Source organism: Eptesicus fuscus, chromosome 1 (genome assembly GCF_027574615.1).
Source record: "Eptesicus fuscus isolate TK198812 chromosome 1, DD_ASM_mEF_20220401, whole genome shotgun sequence".
NCBI classification, from domain to species: Eukaryota; Metazoa; Chordata; class Mammalia; order Chiroptera; family Vespertilionidae; genus Eptesicus; species Eptesicus fuscus.
The window spans coordinates 131,840,837-131,858,308 of NC_072473.1; the positions used below are offsets into that span (position 1 = coordinate 131,840,837).

Below are 17,472 nucleotides of genomic sequence, written 5' to 3' on the forward strand. Positions count from 1 at the left end.
CTTTCTGGTCATGTCTGATGGTCTGCTAGCACTTGAGCCATTTTGCCCCATGCGCCTGGGGATTTCCCTTTTTTTCTTCCCCCATATAAGCAGACAATTTGCTGCTTGATATTTCTGCATTTGACTGGAGTCTATTCTGAACCATTGTGTGGTGGCTGGTGGGCACTGCAAAATGAGTCAGTTCCTGCAGTTTGGTTACAAGTTCTCAAAAAGTATTTCAGAATGTGGATGTGGTCAGCATAGTCATTTTCCAGGCATCTAAAAGGAAACCCACATCAACTGTAACAATTGAGCTGCGAGCCTATGGCCTAGCTTTTCCTCAAAGGAAAGCTTGTAGCTCCCCTAGAATCTAGCCTGTTCTTTAGCTCATCAGTAGAATTCATCTTCATATTTGCAAATCACGTTTTAACTGTTACTGTATGCACAAACAATGTGATAGAAGCTTTTGCATCCATCACTTTTTTAATGTGGACACAAGTTTGCCAAGAAATTATTTTTTTGTAAAATGGAATCTATGGAATTAGACTGTAATTAGTACAAAGTGTAAATGTGGCTTAGGGGCAGGAACTTTGGTGATTTTAGCTAATGCACTGAAGAAAAACTATGATGGTTTGGGTACCAATATAATATATGGAAATAAGACTATTTTGTTTACTAATTAAGTTCTGAGCCTCTGTAGACTTAGCAGCAATACTAATTAAAAATAATTAAATCCTTTTCAAGCTTTAAAGGAATTTCAAGTTTGTCAACATTTAGAGAATATTTTAATACAGCATAGGTTTTAGAAAATAATCATTGTGAAATGTCTGTCCTTGGGTACCCATGAATCATGTAAAATTTTGAGTTCTTAGTTATCAGTCTTATACCATTATTGACTGGAATTTTCAATAATATGAAGACAAACAACAGAATAAAGGGTAAATTTTTTGAACAGATGCATCACCAAAGAAGATATACAAATGGCAAATAAATGCAAAGATGTTCAGCATCATTAATCATTAGAGAAATGCAAATCAAAATGACAATGAAATACCACTATACACCTATTTGGCTACATTAAAAAGGCCAACCATACCAAGCGTTGGCAAGTTTGCAGAGGATCTGGAACTCTCGGTACATTTAAGTAGAAACAGAAAATGGTACAAACATTTGGAAGACAATTTGGCAGTATCTTAAAATGTTAAATATACACTGACCATAAAACCCAGATATTCCATCCTAGAGAAAAGAAAACATAGGTCTCCACAAAGACTTGTACATGAATGTTTACAACAGTTTTACCAATAATAGGTAAAAAATGGGAGCGACACTAATAATGTTCACCAACAGGTGAACGGATCAACAAATTATGGTATATCCATGATGGCTACTACTCAATAATGGGAGAGAGCTACTGAGATGTCAAGAACATGGATGACCCTGGACTAAATGAAAAAAGCCAGACAAAAAAAATACATACTGTATGATTCCATTTATATAAAATTTCTTAAGGATGGAAAGAAATCTATGACAGAAAGCAGATGGGTGGTTGCTTGGGGTGGGGAAAGTAGGATGGGTAATTGGGAGAGGTTGCAAAAACGTATGAGGATACTTTGGGGCTGGTGGATAATTTCACTACTTTAAAAATGAGCAGTCATTGTTATAGTAGATGGAGGGTTTTTAGATGACCTTTTTGGCCCCACCTCACCCCCAAAAAAACACCAAACAAACAACAACTTAGCATCTCTTAGGAAAAAAGCTGACTAATGGCTTGGGGTTTAAAATGTAACTTACTAGTACAGATGAGAAACCAAAGTTAAACTGCAAACATAAATGTGACAGCTTTAGTAGCTCCTGTTTACAAGGCATTGAAATAAGTGGTGCAGGAAGTATTTTGCTCAGCACTATGGGGCAAACCATCTGCCTAGTTCATAAGCATTTGCACTTAAACACTACTATAGCACCCACCATATGATGAAGGTGAAAGCATGTAAAGTGGGGTTCAGATTGCAAAGATAAAACATGAAAATACCACCTTCAGAGTCTACCATTAAAGAAGTAAATCTCTTTTATTTGCAGAGTGCATGAAAATTGATAATTATTTTTATAGACTCTTTGCTCAATATGTCAGACAGTTACTGGAGTTCCTTCTATTTGTATATGAGGCATTTGTGACAATGATCCCCTCTAGTCTTGTTCTGTAAATGGATAACAACCACAGGCTCCTTAAGGTTGTAAGTGTCAAAGATTAGTAGCTGGACAGCACCATATACACAGTGGTTTTTGAAATTTACTATGTGATTTCTTTCATCAGGCCTGATTACTGATGGCATGAATTGAGTGAGTGGCTTTGTGAAACCAACACAGAAACATGACAGCTTAATTCCCTTAGTTGCCCCATGGTTTCTTTCCATCAAGATTGTCAAGTTTCATAATAAGTGAAATTTTATGTACTGAATTATTTTTAATTCCTTTAAAACAGTGGTCGGCAAACTGCGGCTCGTGAGCCACATGCGGCTCTTTGGCCCCTTGAGTTTTTAGCAAAGGCCAGCTTAGGAGTACCCTAATTAAATTAATAACAATGTACCTACTTATATAGTTTAAGTTTAAAAAATTGGGCTCTCAAAAGAAATTTCAATTCTGATTAAGCTTTATATTTGTATTGAAAATTTATGAGGAACATGCGATCCTCTATAACATTTCCCAAATTTAGTAGACTCAAAAAACTGTGTGTGTGTGTGTTTTTTTTTGTTTGTTTGTTTTTTGTAAATCATCTCTTGTTTTAATACTCCAAAGAACACACTTTGGAAAATGCTGTTTTGTAACCTGTTATTTGATATATTGGTAAAATGGTAGTTTTCCTGAGTTTTCTGTCTGTCCCTAGTGGCACATCTAAAATTTGACTTGTTTTCTTGACTTAATCCTGAAAGTTCCCATTTCTAAATTTTCTATTCATGCTTTTAAAATTTATTCAGGTTTATTCTAATCTTGGAAAATCAGAAGATATAATATTATGAGAGCACAAAGATTGTAAGGTTTTGTCTAAGGATAAAATTCAATAGAGAGAATCCATATTTTGGGTTTGTTTTATTTTGCTTTTCCACCAAATCCTATAGGTTCTGCTCTTTTAAGTACCTCCATTTAGTCCATCCCTAATTCCACGTCCCCTCCTGCCTTCCATAAGGACAAATATGAAAGAAAAGTGGTGATGTACACAACAGCTCTTTCCTGTCAACATAGGGTTTGTGTTAGCTATTAGTGATCTCAGTAGTAGGATGAAAAGAATTATCATATGGATTTTTTTACAGTTTGTTTCCCAGGCCACAGAAAGTTTAATGATCAGGATAGGACTCATAAAAGATGTAGTGTCAGGATGAATAATAGTTGTCAGTGAGAAATTTGAATAGTTTGATGCCATTACATACTAGCTAGAAATGGAAGTCAGGAGAATGAACATGGGGTTAGAACACTGAGTCAGGAAGGGGACAAGGTAATTCTGGGCTTAGGTAAACGGGGTTTATTCCTGGCTTGTCACATCCACATAGGATTTTATAGGCAACCCAGAGTCTGGATACCCCAGTTGTGGTTTGGATTGCTCATCAGACTCTGAAGTTCACTGCTTTTCTCGCATTGCCAACTTATATACAGTGTGCTCTCATTAGAATTTGAGGGTTCCCCTTTATTTTTGAGTTCTTATGCCTTGCCGTTTTTTGTTGTGTTTTTTTTTTTTTTACTGAAAATTACTTCTTCAGCACACTACCATTCATACTTCCTCAGATTATCCCCAACACCACACACACACACACACACACACACACACACACACACACACACACACACATTCTCTTATCTTCCTTGAGCCAGTTCTTTCAAGGTTATACTATCCTTTAGTGCCAAGTACATCTACTGACCTCTTTCTCCACTCATAGAAAGAGGAACCAGATTTCCCCCTGTGTTACTTACCATCATTATAAACAGCAGTTTTGTTTCTGTTATTTCCCCTTTACAACTTAGTGATAAAGTTTGCCACTACTGCTCCCCCCTCCCCAACCCTGCACAGGAAGAAATACTTCCTTCCTCAATTTCTTGACTTTGCCCAGGCCTATGAATATCTTCCCTTTCTCTTGGACTCCGGATGTTCACCTTTTCAAACTTTTTTTTTTTAACTCCCGAGAGTTCCTCTTCCTTCATCCTTCCTCTCCCAACCTTCTGGTTTTCTCCATCTGATAAACTTCCCCTTCTACCTAGTTAATAGCGGATGCCCATGAAGCTGTTGCCTCATTGAGTGCCTCAGTGTTGTGGTTAGGTTTTGGCCTTCTCTTAACATTCCTTTTCTCCTTGGCCCTATTGACCAACACCTTTCCTTCTTGTTCTTTGTCACTTTCAGTGACCCTACCTCTTCAGTATCCCTCTTCCTTTTTACATTCCACACTCCTGTGACCATCTCAAAAATCCATCTCCAATTATAAGTTGAGAGCTTGATCTTTTGATATTTTCTTGTTATTTTTTGAATCTTAATTACATTGGTAGCATTTCTCCAAACACTTTTGTTCTACCGAACCATCCATACACTGTCAAAAGCCATCATTGTGAGCATAGACATATTCTAGCATCAACGAATGAGAGCAGAAGGGGGAGAAAATGCTGTTGTCAGGTCCTTTAATGGTCCTTGCTTTGTACTGAGTATTATCACCAAAACACTTGATTTCCTTAGGACCAGTTGAAGAACTGGTCACACATCTACTCAGTGGTGACCACTCTTGGAACAAATACTTTATGTGTAGGTTAGGACTTTATACTGTTATCTTCCTTTCACTCTCTAGAGGTTTAAACATATCCAATCCCCCCTTTTTTCTTTCATTTAACACCATAGATCTCATATGTGAAGCCCAGTGTTAGCTTCTGGTAGATGTCTATGATTCTTGGAAGAGGCTTCACTTGATTACAATATTGGTCACTTTATAACCATCACAAACAAAAGAAGTTTCAACATATGGATGTTCCCTTTGTTTTATCTATTTTATTCTCCCCCGCCCCCGCTGCAATTACTTGTTCAATTTATCAATTTTTTTTCTATTTCACCATAGGTCTTATTTATTTGTTGTATAGAATTGAAGGCAGTTAAGATAGCCTTTTTGAATCCCATGGACTCTTCTGTGCAACAATGCTATTCTTGTGCTGCAGGGATGATATAAGACAGCACTTTCACTGGCCATGCTTTGTTAGCAAAATATACTCCTTTATAAACCGCTTGATTTTATAAGCACCCACAAATTTTATAGAAAAGTATCATAAAATTAAGATGGAAGTCAAGTAATGTTTAAAGGATAAAGAAATACAAGAATTTTCCTGAAGTGGATATACTCTCCCACTGTTTTTGGTTATTTGGTGTGTGTTTTTCTAAGTGTTTTTATCAGTACTTCACTCAGATTTCTTTTTTTTTTTTTTTTGACAAATATTTACTATAAGATTCGTATGATCCTAGTGCATTAATATGATCTCATACTAATACCTGGAGAATCTCCAAAGACCAAGATTCAGTTCTTACCCTCAAGGACCTCACCTTCTCATAGGGAGATACATTTCTAAATAAATAATTAAAGAGCAGTTTGGTCTGTGTTTCTGGCTGGCACACACAAACTGAGTGATCAGGGAGCTGGCCAACTAACTAGTAGCACGCAACTAACTTTCTGGAGGACTCCAGGAAGGTCCCTTAGAATTCTAGGAAAGACTCTTTGAGCTGGGCCCAGCAGAAGAAGAAGGCTGGGGTGAGCAGTGTGCGGAGGCCAAATATTCGCCCCTCCTTCAGTCCATCTGAGCTGAGTGAAACTTGATGGGAAGAGCCAAGGGAGACCAAATGAATTTTGTACCATGAGAACATTGAAGGTTGAGCATTTTGTACAGTGGCAAATGCAGTCTTGGTCGAGATTTGATTATAAATGAAACTGGCAATATCATGTGTATGTAATATTGATGCCTTTAGAACATAGCCCAAGGCTTGGGAATGAGAACAAATTCGAAAAAACTCCAGTAATAGTAAGGAATAGTAATGGGTTAATTGTGACTTAAATAAAAGTTTTTTAAGTCAGGAATTCTTGTGGGAACCAACTGTTTTTTCTATTACTTACAGGTTCAGAAAACAGTCACCTTATTTTGATTTTTTATTTACTATTGATAGAATGTAAATTACTTTACTTTCTTTCAATTATAAGAATTCCTCACCAGTATTGCACACTGCAGACATCGTATGAAGAGAATGCTTTAGGGGTTTCTTTCAGAGAGATATTTGCAAGTGAATTTAGTGCAATTAATTTCTAGAATTTGTCCATAAAAAGATTGTTACTTTGCTAAAAACTATCCTTATTCTCTGCGTGTTTTTAATGAGTAAAATGATTCATTTTTTTATCCAATGCCTGTTTTAAAAATTTTTGGTTTTCATTGAAAAGGACTGCTAAATATTATTTTTAAAAACTAGTCTGAGTCTGTCTTTATGGGCTGTGAGTGGTTTCACCTTTAGAAGCTTGTTTTAGTATCTTATGCCAACCCCATCCCTTCCCAGTCCTGTTCAGACTAGAGTTATTTGGCAAGGAATGTCTTTTTATAAAAATGCCTTGAGCAGGAGCATCTCAAAAATGTTCACCTCAAATCTTCAAGTTGACTTGCAGAGCAATTTACTAAACAGAGTGATGTGAGAATCAAGTGACTATCAGCTGGTGTAAATGTTTTGGGTCAGTGTAGTCACAGGATCTCAGGTATGCAACAGTTGGATGGGCTGCAACCATGTGCTAGTTATGGAGAGACCCTGGCTCAAATACTCTGACGTAACACAATAGGAATTAAAGTCCATGAGAACATGCTTTAATTAGACACCTGTATCTAAAAGACTGGTTTTTCCTCTGGCATAATTTCACCCTGTGACACACTGTGTGTATATGTGTGCATTTCTTTCCCAGCTATAGAGTTAATTGAACTTTTGTTCTTAACCACATGGGAGGCAGTTTGTTTTTTGTAAACAACTTTATTGAGGTAAAATTGATACACACAAAAACTATACACACTGTGCAGAATTTGATTAATTTGAACATAGGCAAACACCCATGACACCGTCACCACAATCAAGGTAATAGACATACCAACACCTCAGTGTCCTTGTGTCCATGTGTGTGTGTGTGTGTGTGTGTGTGTGTGTGTGCGCGCGTGCGCACATAAAAGAACACAACATGAGATTACCTCATGAGAGGCAGTTTTAGTTCATTTCTAAAGTAAACACTGACTTTGTTAGAATAGCATAGTGCTGTATGTGTTCTGTCAAGTCCATAAATATGTTTTAGAAGCTGACCATGTTTGTATTTAGTTATATAAGGCTCCTGGTACATGCACTAAACTATGAAATATCATGGATGGGGGTTGCAGGGGACATCTAGACTCAAACTTTACAATTTTGACCTGGAAAAAGTAACATTCTGACAATGCTATCAAATTGCTCATCCCGCCGAAACCGGTTTGGCTCAGTGGATAGAGCGTCGGCCTGCGGACTCAAGGGTCCCAGGTTTGATTCCGGTCAAGGGCATGTACCTTGGTTGCGGGCACATCCCCAGTAGGGAGTGTGCAAGAGGCAGCTGATCGGTGTTTCTCTCTCATCGATGTTTCTAACTCTCAATCCCTCTCTCTTCCTCTCTGTAAAAAATCAATAAAATATATTTTTAAAAAATTGCTCATCCCTCTTTATTTACTTCCACATATAGTGTTGGGGTCAAAATTTCTTTTCAAAAACTATGTTTTCTAAAGTTTTATATACTTATAGGGGGCAAAATAGAATTAGATAATCTGTTCAAAAGACAGGGCAAGTCTACTCTTCCTTTCATTGAATACCCCATGACACAGCATTTCTTTTCCTTTTAGTGAAAGTTTGAGAATGATATTTTATATCTGTCACCTTAGGTTTAAACATTAATGGGTTTCTTTACTTCTTGGTTTGGTTTATAGAGCACCCCTGTTCTAATTCTGGGTGGTAAACTCTTCAACTTCTTCATTAACATTTTAAGGAATGGTCTTTACTCCGGTTCAAGTAGTTTTCCAACAGCAGGTGGCAGGCTTAACTTTTAATCAATGTTTTCCTCCCTTTAAACTGTCTTTCCCATTATATGTACCTCAAATAAATTATCTTAAACCAGAATGGAGGGATGTTTTTTTTATTATTTTTCTTTTGACTGTTTACACTGTGAATAGAACTTGAGTTATGAGTACCTTGGTTATAGTTTTATCACCCATCCCTGTGGCTTAGTTGTGTTTTTGTTAGATAATGGAATTATATAATGTGACATTTTTACTTAGACCCTATTTCTTTGAGTTTTATTCATAATCCTTGAAAATGTATTATTGGTTAGTATTCTATGCTATAGTATATTCCTTATATATTCTAGTGTCTATATTTTAATACACATTAAGATGTGTATTATTAGCTAGTTGACACTAATCTGTAGAGTAAGTAGCCTTAAATAAAATTTTATTTATACTTTTTCCTTTTTGTATTACCTAGAAAATTTAAAAGTGGGAAGAATAACCATCTTAACTTTATAGTTCTTCAGATTTAGTAAGATTTGTGGATAGGTAGGGCAAGCTTTGAGCATTAAAAATATCATTCTTCTAATATAAATATGAACCAAAATTTACAAAAGATAATCATTTGGATTTTGGCATTAAAACTAACCAAACTAAATATTTGCTTCATTTTAATTGTTAGTCTAATTTGTAAGAGTTATGAGCATTTAACACTAGTGGCTTATGAAAGGTAAATTTGTGTTATATAAACGTTCGATTTCTACATTGAGGATAAGATTCAGTTAAACATGTATAAACAGGGTGTTACTGTTTTGTTATCTCTTTGGTATACACTAAGTGGCCAGATTATGATGATCTCTGAACACATAATAATCTGGCCACTCAGTGTATATCCTATATAATGAAAGGCTAGTATTCAAATTGTTCCCTCAACCAGGAGTTCAACCAGCAGGCAGGCCAGCCAACCGCCTATGTCCCCTTCCCCTGGCCAGGCTAGCTGGACCCCACCCATGCACGAATTCATGCACTGGGCCTCTAATATATATATAAATTATATAATTATGTATATATATATATATATATACATATATACTGAGTGGCCAGATTATTATGTGTTCAGAGATCATAATAATCTGGCCATTCAGTGTATGCCCTGGGTTTTAGGCAATGCCAGTATATACTTCATAGATGGAGTTGCTTTCAATTTATTTAAAAAAGAAAAAGAATTAGCAATCAAAAACCTACTTCACCTTGTAAATTTCACCATTCTCCTCCCCTAAGAGCTAACCGCCTGGTGAAAGAGTATTACTACAACTTGGCAAGTGGGTTCCTTCTTAAAATTAGACATCTGTGATTAACTAATTAAAGCATTCCCTTGAAATCTGTATATTTAGAGCTCTCAGAAAGCTGGACATCTTTTCACATAGCTAACACTTTTTTTAAAGCCACTTTTTTGGCAATATCACTCATTCAGAGGTCCAGCTGCATGTCCAGTCAAATTGTACTAATTTAAAGTTCTAAGCATGGTCTTTATTTCAATTGAGGGATAACTTTCCTAATCTTTTCTAAGTGATAGCCAAAGCATTTAAAATTCATAAAAAAGTAGGGTTCTAATACATGTGTACTTGGAGCAAAGTTGCATAGTCATTTACAATCTAGAATAATTTTAGAAGTCAAACAATAATGGGCCATAGTGATCATATGCTAATATGAGTGCCTTCTTCATTACTCCCGGTTTTTTTCCTGCTTCAGGGCTTGGCTCTGTCTCTTGCCTTATTCAGCCGTGCTCTTTCTCACCCCAGGTTTATGCATAGTTGTTCACCTTCAAGAGAGCTGCTCAAATGTCACAGTTTCAATGAGGCTTTTCCTGACTATCTTATGGAAAATAGAATTCCTCTTCACTGTTGCATTACTCAGTGAAATGACCATACATATCTACTTGGAAGGCGGGGGGTGAGGGGGTAAAAGATTAACCAAGGGACTTGTATGCATACATATGAGCATAATCAATGGACACAGACTGGGGGAATGAGGGCATGTGCTGGGGGTTGGGGGTGGCCAGGGAGAGGTCAATGGGGGAAAAAGGAGACATATGTAATACATTAAACAATGAAGAATTTAAATTTTAAAAAAGACTTTTTTTCTGTCTTTCCTTAATTGCACTTTAAATCTTAAGACTCTCGGTTCCATAAGTAGAGAGATTTCATACCCAGTGACTGGTATAACGTATGGAGAAGTCACTAAGTATAGGCATTTTGGGGGCAGCTGATTGAATAAATGAATAAACCAAGAAGTGGACAACTATCTTTCAATTTTTTTAACCTACATTGTATTATGGGAGGAAAATTTAGAACTAATGTATGAGTGATTTACTGCTTTGATTACTTTGTAAACATCTTTTTTCAAAATTTTTTTTGTTATTTTAGACATTTGGTCGAAATAAGTGTATCATCTTCAACTTACAGCAGAAAACAATATTTTACTGCATTTTACATATGTGTGTCATTGCTAGATTACCCAAGTTAAACTGACATAAAGCAAACAAAGATGCTCCGAGGCCACAATAAAAGGGTAGATTGATGGTTTGGGGAGGGGGTTGTTGTTGTTGTTTGTTTGTTTGTTTTTTTTTGCTTACTTGTTTGTTTTCCACATATAAGGTATTTTATTACAAAACATTCCAAGTAATCATTTGTGAAGTTTCTCACAAATAATAATGAATGCTAGAAGGGCGGGGATATTAATCTTTTTTATTTGTTGCTGGATCTCTAGCACCTGAGAGAGTATCTGGCAATTCACTCAATATAACTATCAATACATATTGCATAAGTAAATAAATCTAGAGGTTGTTTTAAACTGTATACATAAGATTATTGTTGGAATGTATATAGATAAAATATGCAATTGAATCTCTTGATAGAATTTTCAGATGAGTTTCACGATTGATGGTGTTCTCTTTCCTTCCACAGAGCTCCTGTCCAGAAGCTCTGCTGATCATCTAACTGCTGGAATGTGTAGGTGCCCTCAATGGCTCAGTAGTCAGTGTAGATCCTGTCTTTTATAATCAGTAGCTACATCTGGCTACTGGGTCTCTGATGGCATCTTTGAGCTTGTATTATACTGTCCTGAGCCAAGGTTATTGGAAAACTTTACCTTGATTTATACATACAGAGCTAAGTTATGGGGTGGTAAGTCTTGCATTATTAGCCAGAATATGTGGACCATTAAGGTTTTATAAATGATGTAGTGTATTTGATTTCAACACCAAAAGTGGGAGAAATCTAGATATTTTATCCATGGATTGATTTTCTCTCTCCCCCTCTCTCTTCCCCCTGTAGAAGGTATTTCTTTCTCTCTCTCTCTCTCTCTCTCTCTCTCTCTCTCTCTCTCTCTCTCTCTCTCTCTCTCTCTCCATCTTCCCGTCTCTCCCTTCCTCTCTCCTTCAATCATTTGATCACAAAACTACCTACCTACTTACCCGTCTGTCTTACCCTCCCATCCATCTTTTTTATCTCTAGACCTTTAAATGGCATTCTCCTAACAATGTGATGATGTGATGATTAAATAATGACAACTGGATGTTATGACAATATAAGGAAATTTCACTTGCAGTATGTTAGTCCTAGCAGTGCGTTCTGACTTGTGGTTGTCTTTTCCCTGTGGTAGAGAGAATAAGTATCAGAAACAGCAGGCAACTGTGTGGACTTGCAGGCCCAACATCCAGGTCTGGGGCTTGAACCTGGCATACAATGTAGATTTCTGTGTTTGTTAAGCAACAGCTACATTGTCTGCTGGGTTTCAGGCTACCTGGAAACATGTTCTTCATGCCTGTCTCACCAGTGCTTCTTCACCTGTACTGTTTTGGAATAACTCTTTTCCAGGAAGCATAAACCAGTGGGCTTTATCAATGGACAGAGTGCAGTGAAAGGACGCCAAGAAAGCTGATCACCATAGCAAAGAATGACCTTATTTTATCCAAGATGGTCTCACTCACCAGCCTAGGAAATAGAATGAGCCAGAGACAAGATGTAATGCTATCCTTCCTTCTCTTTGCCTCAATTCTTAACGATTAATCACTTATATGTTATCATTGATCATTCTGTTTCTATTCATAATTACTATCAAAAATCATAGCACATAATCACACTGCCCTGCTACCTCAGCATTCCTCCTCATGATGACTTATTGTCTACCCACAGGAACCTGGTTTATTTGTATTATCACTTTGCCCTGTAACTTTTGTGAATGATTCTCAGTTTCACCAGAATCTATATCTCTCACTCTGCCCCAACATTCCACCCTGTCATTTTTCCCTGACGTGAACTTTGGAATTTAAGTAAACTGGATTTTTTTTAACTACTGTTCACCATCTTTTATGAAACTGGAAGACAAGCAGCTTCCCTATGGAATGACAGATAACTTGTAAAGATAAAACGTCAGTTTGCAGAAGGAATGAAGAGAATGAAAATATCTTTTGGAAAACCATTTTTACATTATACTTTGTTTTTCCGCTGCTGGTAAATATATTTAATCCTCTAAATATTAAAAAAAAAACACAATTTAAACTATTAAATTCTCAATCATAGGAACGTAACTTTAAGGAGAAGTTATAAACCCTGGGTTATATGAACCAGAGAATTTTAGTAAGAAATTATATGTATTTTAATTAATATGAAATAACATTTAAGGTAGAAAATGAATATAAGGAATGCAAGGATAAATGTCTGTATGTACAAACAAGACAAACACTCACAGACACAGACAACAGTATGGGGGTTACCAGAGGGAAAGGAAGGTGTAGAGAGGGTAGAGAGGGTTGACTGTATGGTGATGGAAGGAGATTTGACTTTGGGTGGTGGGCTCACAATGCAATGTACAGATGATGTATCATAGAAATGTGTATACTTGAAACCTATATAATGTTATTAACCAATGTCATCCCAATAAATTTAAGAAAAATTAAAATGTCTGGATGTAATAGTCAATTATAATGATGTAATGCATTTTTGTCACCCCATGCTGAATTGAGTAAAAATAAAGTTAATGTCTTGGAGTTTTTAAAAGATTGTGCTTCTTTGTGTGTGTGTGTGTGTGTGCACACGCGCGCGTGCACGTGTGCCTTTTGGCTTCCTATTCAGCAATCAGTTCCATCATCTATTCTGTATCAGCCACTGGCCTTTGTGCCTTGGGAAGAGAAAGTCATTCCACTTGATATATTTGACAGCCTTTGAAGAATGATAAAGGTCTTTGTACAACATGGTTATGTTTCATAAATCATAATTATCAAAAGGACAGTTTTCCCACTCCCACATTTGTAATGTTCTTTAAGTCCCTTTGTCATTAAACAACATAGTTTTGAAAATATGGCCTGGTGTGAAGAACTCCCTAATTACATGGTCAGGTTTTTATTTCTAGTCACATGGTAAGCTTTATATTTCCCTTTCAAGTTCGATGAATCAGTGAAGTTTCCATTTTGAAACAATTTCAGGCTTTGAAAAATTTACCATAAGGCACTGCTGATGGAAGTTTAAAATGGTGCAGATGTTTTGAAAAAGTCTGGCAGTTCCTCAAAAAGTTAGAGTTCTCATATGACTGAGCACTTTCACTCCTAGGTATACTCCAAAAGAATTGAAAACAGGTACTTAAACAAATACATATACAGACAGTCCTCGGGTTATGTCAGATTCGACATACGTTGTTTCATGGTTATGTCGCCATCTCCCATTTATTTATAAAAAAAAGTTCCGTCATTTCGACATATGTACATATGTGCTTTATGTATTTTATTATTTATTTACAAGCAAAGGTCAGGAATTGTTATCTTTCTTTTAAATTTTTTTTACTGCTTCACTTCATCACTGCGGTGTATGTGCTCCATGTGATTGACGTAGGTGCTTATGTAGGTGGGTTCCAACTTACAGCGAAAATCGCATAACGTCGCGCAGTAGGAACAGATCTCCGACGTAACCCGAGGACCTACTGTTCACTCATGTTCACAGCAGCACTATTCCTATTCATAATAGCCCATCAACTGATGAATGAGTAAAGAAATGGTGGTATATCCATACAATGGAATATTCAGCTATATATAGGAATGAAATACCAATACATGCTACAACTTTGATGAAACTTGAAAAGATTACACTAAGTTAAAGAAGCCAGACACCACACATATTGTATAATTCCATTTGTGTGAAATGTCCAGAACAGACAAGTCTAGAGACACAGTAGTTGAATGGGGATGCCATGAGCTATGGGAAGGAGGGAGTGGGAAGTAACTGTTGCACACCTTTCATTTTCTTAAGAATATTGTTCAAAGAACACAATGCTTTGAATTTTTACATCCACTTATGCATTTACCTTTTAAGATTATCATGCTTTTTATGTCCATTAAAGAAATATTTGCCTACTCCACAGGAAGAATTTTCATGTGTGTTTTACAGAATATTCATAATTTTAGCATATATGTTTAGGTTTATGATCTATTTCTAATTAATTTTGTGTACGGTGTGAAAGATTCTTTTTTTCCTATGTAGATTTTCAGGTTTTTTTTGGGGGGGCACCATTTGCTGAAAAGACTTTCTCAGCCCTACTAAATTACCTTGCTGCATTAAAGCATCCAGAGTTGAGCTCTGCATTCATTAGAGCAGATTAACATAAATGAAATCTGTGATAAGGTCAAGACCCATAGAAAGTCAGTTGGAATCCCATAGCGACCCAATCCCGGAGTTGCAAATTGTACCTCTGACACTGAGTGCCCTCTCCTTGGCGATGCAGGTGGTTGGCAGTAGACAGAGTAGATGGGCTGGTTAATTCAGACCCATCACCCCCATAAAAAAAGCCTGCTTTGAAAGTGCCTGGTTGATGATGCGTCACTTATCACATTTACATAAACAGGACAGTGCATACAAATACTTCATTACCCCTTGCTTGGCATTTATTTTGTTAGGCCATTTTCATTTAGTTTGAATTTAGTTTCATTGAAGTGGTGTAAAAATTTTAGCATACCATAATTCCAGAAAAATCAACCCTTTTTTTTTCCCTCCCTAGCTATTAAAGTAGCAATATTCAATATAGAGAAAGTACACACACACACAAAAGCCCAATCACAAGTCAGTTTGATATATATTTTCCCACTCTACTAGCTGTGAATGTATATCTTTATAGTTTACATATTTGTGTCCAGATTTGCTTACAGTACATCACAGACCTTTTCCCATAACATTCAAAATTATAAAACACTAGAGGCCCAGTGCACGAAATTTGTGCATGGGAGGGCGGGGTCCCTCAGCCCAGCCTGCACCCTTTCCAATCCAGGATCCCTTGGGGGATATCTGACTGCCTCCCACAATCTGGGACTACTGGCTCCTAACTGCTCACCTGCCTGCCTGCCTGCTTGATAGCCCCTAACCACCTCTGCCTGCTTGATAGCCCCTAACCACCTCTGCCTGCCTGATCACCCCTAACTGCTCCCTGCTGGCCTGATAGCCCCTAACTGCCTCTGCCTTGCCCTGCACCCCAGGACCCAGGATTCCCTCCTCCGGCTGGTTGCAGGCACCCAGGACCTGGGCTTCCCTCCCTCTGGCTGGCCACAGGCACCCAGGACCCGGGCAGGCTTCACCCAGGCTGGCTGCAGCTGCAGGGGACCTTGGGTGGGCGGCCTGACCCTCTCCCGGACCGCAGGTGCAGCCACTGGCACCTGGGACCATGGGGCGGGCGGCTTGTCCCTCTCCTGTGCCACAGCCTGGCTGGTCCCCATTTCTCTCTCTCCAGTGTTGAGTATCTGAGCCATTACAGCATGACTGCATGAGGGTGTGATGACTATTTGTATATTAGCTCTTAATTATATAGGATGATTTTTGGCTACTTGGTATGATTGCCCTATAGTTTAGTTAACTAATCTATTATTAGATATTATATAACAATGAAAATTGCTCTCTGGGAAAGTTGTACCAATTTTTAAAATATATTTTTATTGATTTCAGGGAGGAAAGGAGAGGGAGAGAGAGAGAGAAACATCAATGATGAGAGAGAATCATTGATCGGCTGCCTCCTGCACGCCCCACACTGGGGATTGAGCCCACAACCTGGGCATGTGCCCTGACCGGGAATCGAACCATGACCTTCTAGGTTCATAGGTAGATGCTCAACCACTGAGCCGTGCCAGCCGGGCCCAATTTCTTTTTTACATTATCACTGTAGCATCATTCGTTACATCTTTTTACCTTGTTTTTAATTGTATTCACAAGCACATGGCAATGTGGTAGATACTCTAACTCAGAGTGTTGGTTGATAAACTGACTGTGCTACTGAAATTTCCTTTCTAAAAGAACTTCTTGGACATCTAAATTTAAAATGTAGTCTATTGCTGTAAATTTTCTATCTCAGAATTTGGCCTCTTTTCCCCCTTCTCAAATAAGGCTGTTCTTTTTTTTTTAAATATATTTTATTGGTATTTTACAGAGAGAAAGGGAGAGAGATAGAGAGTTAGAAACATCGATGAGAGAGAAACATAGATCAGCTGCCTCCTGCACACCCACCACTGGGGACGTGCCCGCAACCAAGATACCCTTGACCGGAATCGAACCCGGGACCTTTGAGTCCGCAGGCCGATGCTCTATCCACTGAGCCAAACCAGCTTCAGCAAGGCTGTTCTTGTTACATGAAAACAAATAAAAAGACAACACACTGAATGAGAGAACATTTTTGCGAAAGATACATCTGGTAAGAGGTTAATATCCAAAATTTATAAAGAACTTATACAACTCAACACCAAAAAAACAAACAATTTAATTTAAAAAATGGACAAAGCACTTGAATAGACACTTCTCCAAAGAAGACATACAAATGGCCATTAGACATATGAAAAGCTGCTCAACATCACTGATCATCAGAGAGATGCAAATCAAAACAACAATGAGGTATCGCCTCACACCTGCCAGAATGGCTATCATCAACAAATCAACAAATGACAAGTGCTGGTGAGGATGTGGAGAAAAAGGAACCCTTGTGCACTGCTGGTGGGAATGCAGACTGGGGCAGCCACTATTGGAAACAGTATAGAGTTTCCTCAAAATATTAAAAATGGAACTGCCTCATGACCCAGTGATTCCACTTCTGGGAATATGTCCTAAGAAACCAGAAACACTAATTTGAAAGAATATGTGCACCCTTATGTTAATAGCAACACTATAAGAGTCAAGATTTGGAAGCAGCCCGAGTGTCCATCGGTAGATGTGTGAATTAAAAGCTGTGGTACATTTATACCACAGAATACTACGTGACCATAAAAGAGAAGAAAATCTTACCTTTGAGGCAGCATGGATGGACCTGGAGAGCATTATGCTAAGTGAAATAAGTCAATCAGAGAATGACAAGTCCCATATAATTTTACTCATATGTGAAATCTAATGAACAAAATAAACTAACAAACAA

At 37.5% G+C, this 17,472-nt stretch overlaps 1 long non-coding RNA gene and 2 other non-coding genes across 3 annotated transcripts in view; all 3 read left to right on the forward strand.

The window, feature by feature from the left end:
• Nucleotides 1-11,061, forward strand: part of LOC114226893 (uncharacterized) — an 88,051-nt gene extending 76,990 nt beyond the window's left edge. The window contains exon 5 of the long non-coding RNA XR_008555725.1: nt 11,007-11,061. This is a non-coding gene — a long non-coding RNA (uncharacterized LOC114226893). The remainder of the gene's footprint in view (nt 1-11,006) is intronic.
• Nucleotides 11,057-11,140, forward strand: MIR222 (microRNA mir-222). The gene has a single exon (NR_129286.2). It is a non-coding gene; the product is annotated as a microRNA mir-222 (primary transcript).
• A 626-nt stretch (nt 11,141-11,766) lies between these two features.
• MIR221 (microRNA mir-221) lies at nt 11,767-11,847 on the forward strand. Its single transcript, NR_129285.2, is given in 1 exon segment — nt 11,767-11,847. It is a non-coding gene; the product is annotated as a microRNA mir-221 (primary transcript).
• Nucleotides 11,848-17,472: the final 5,625 nt, after the last annotated feature.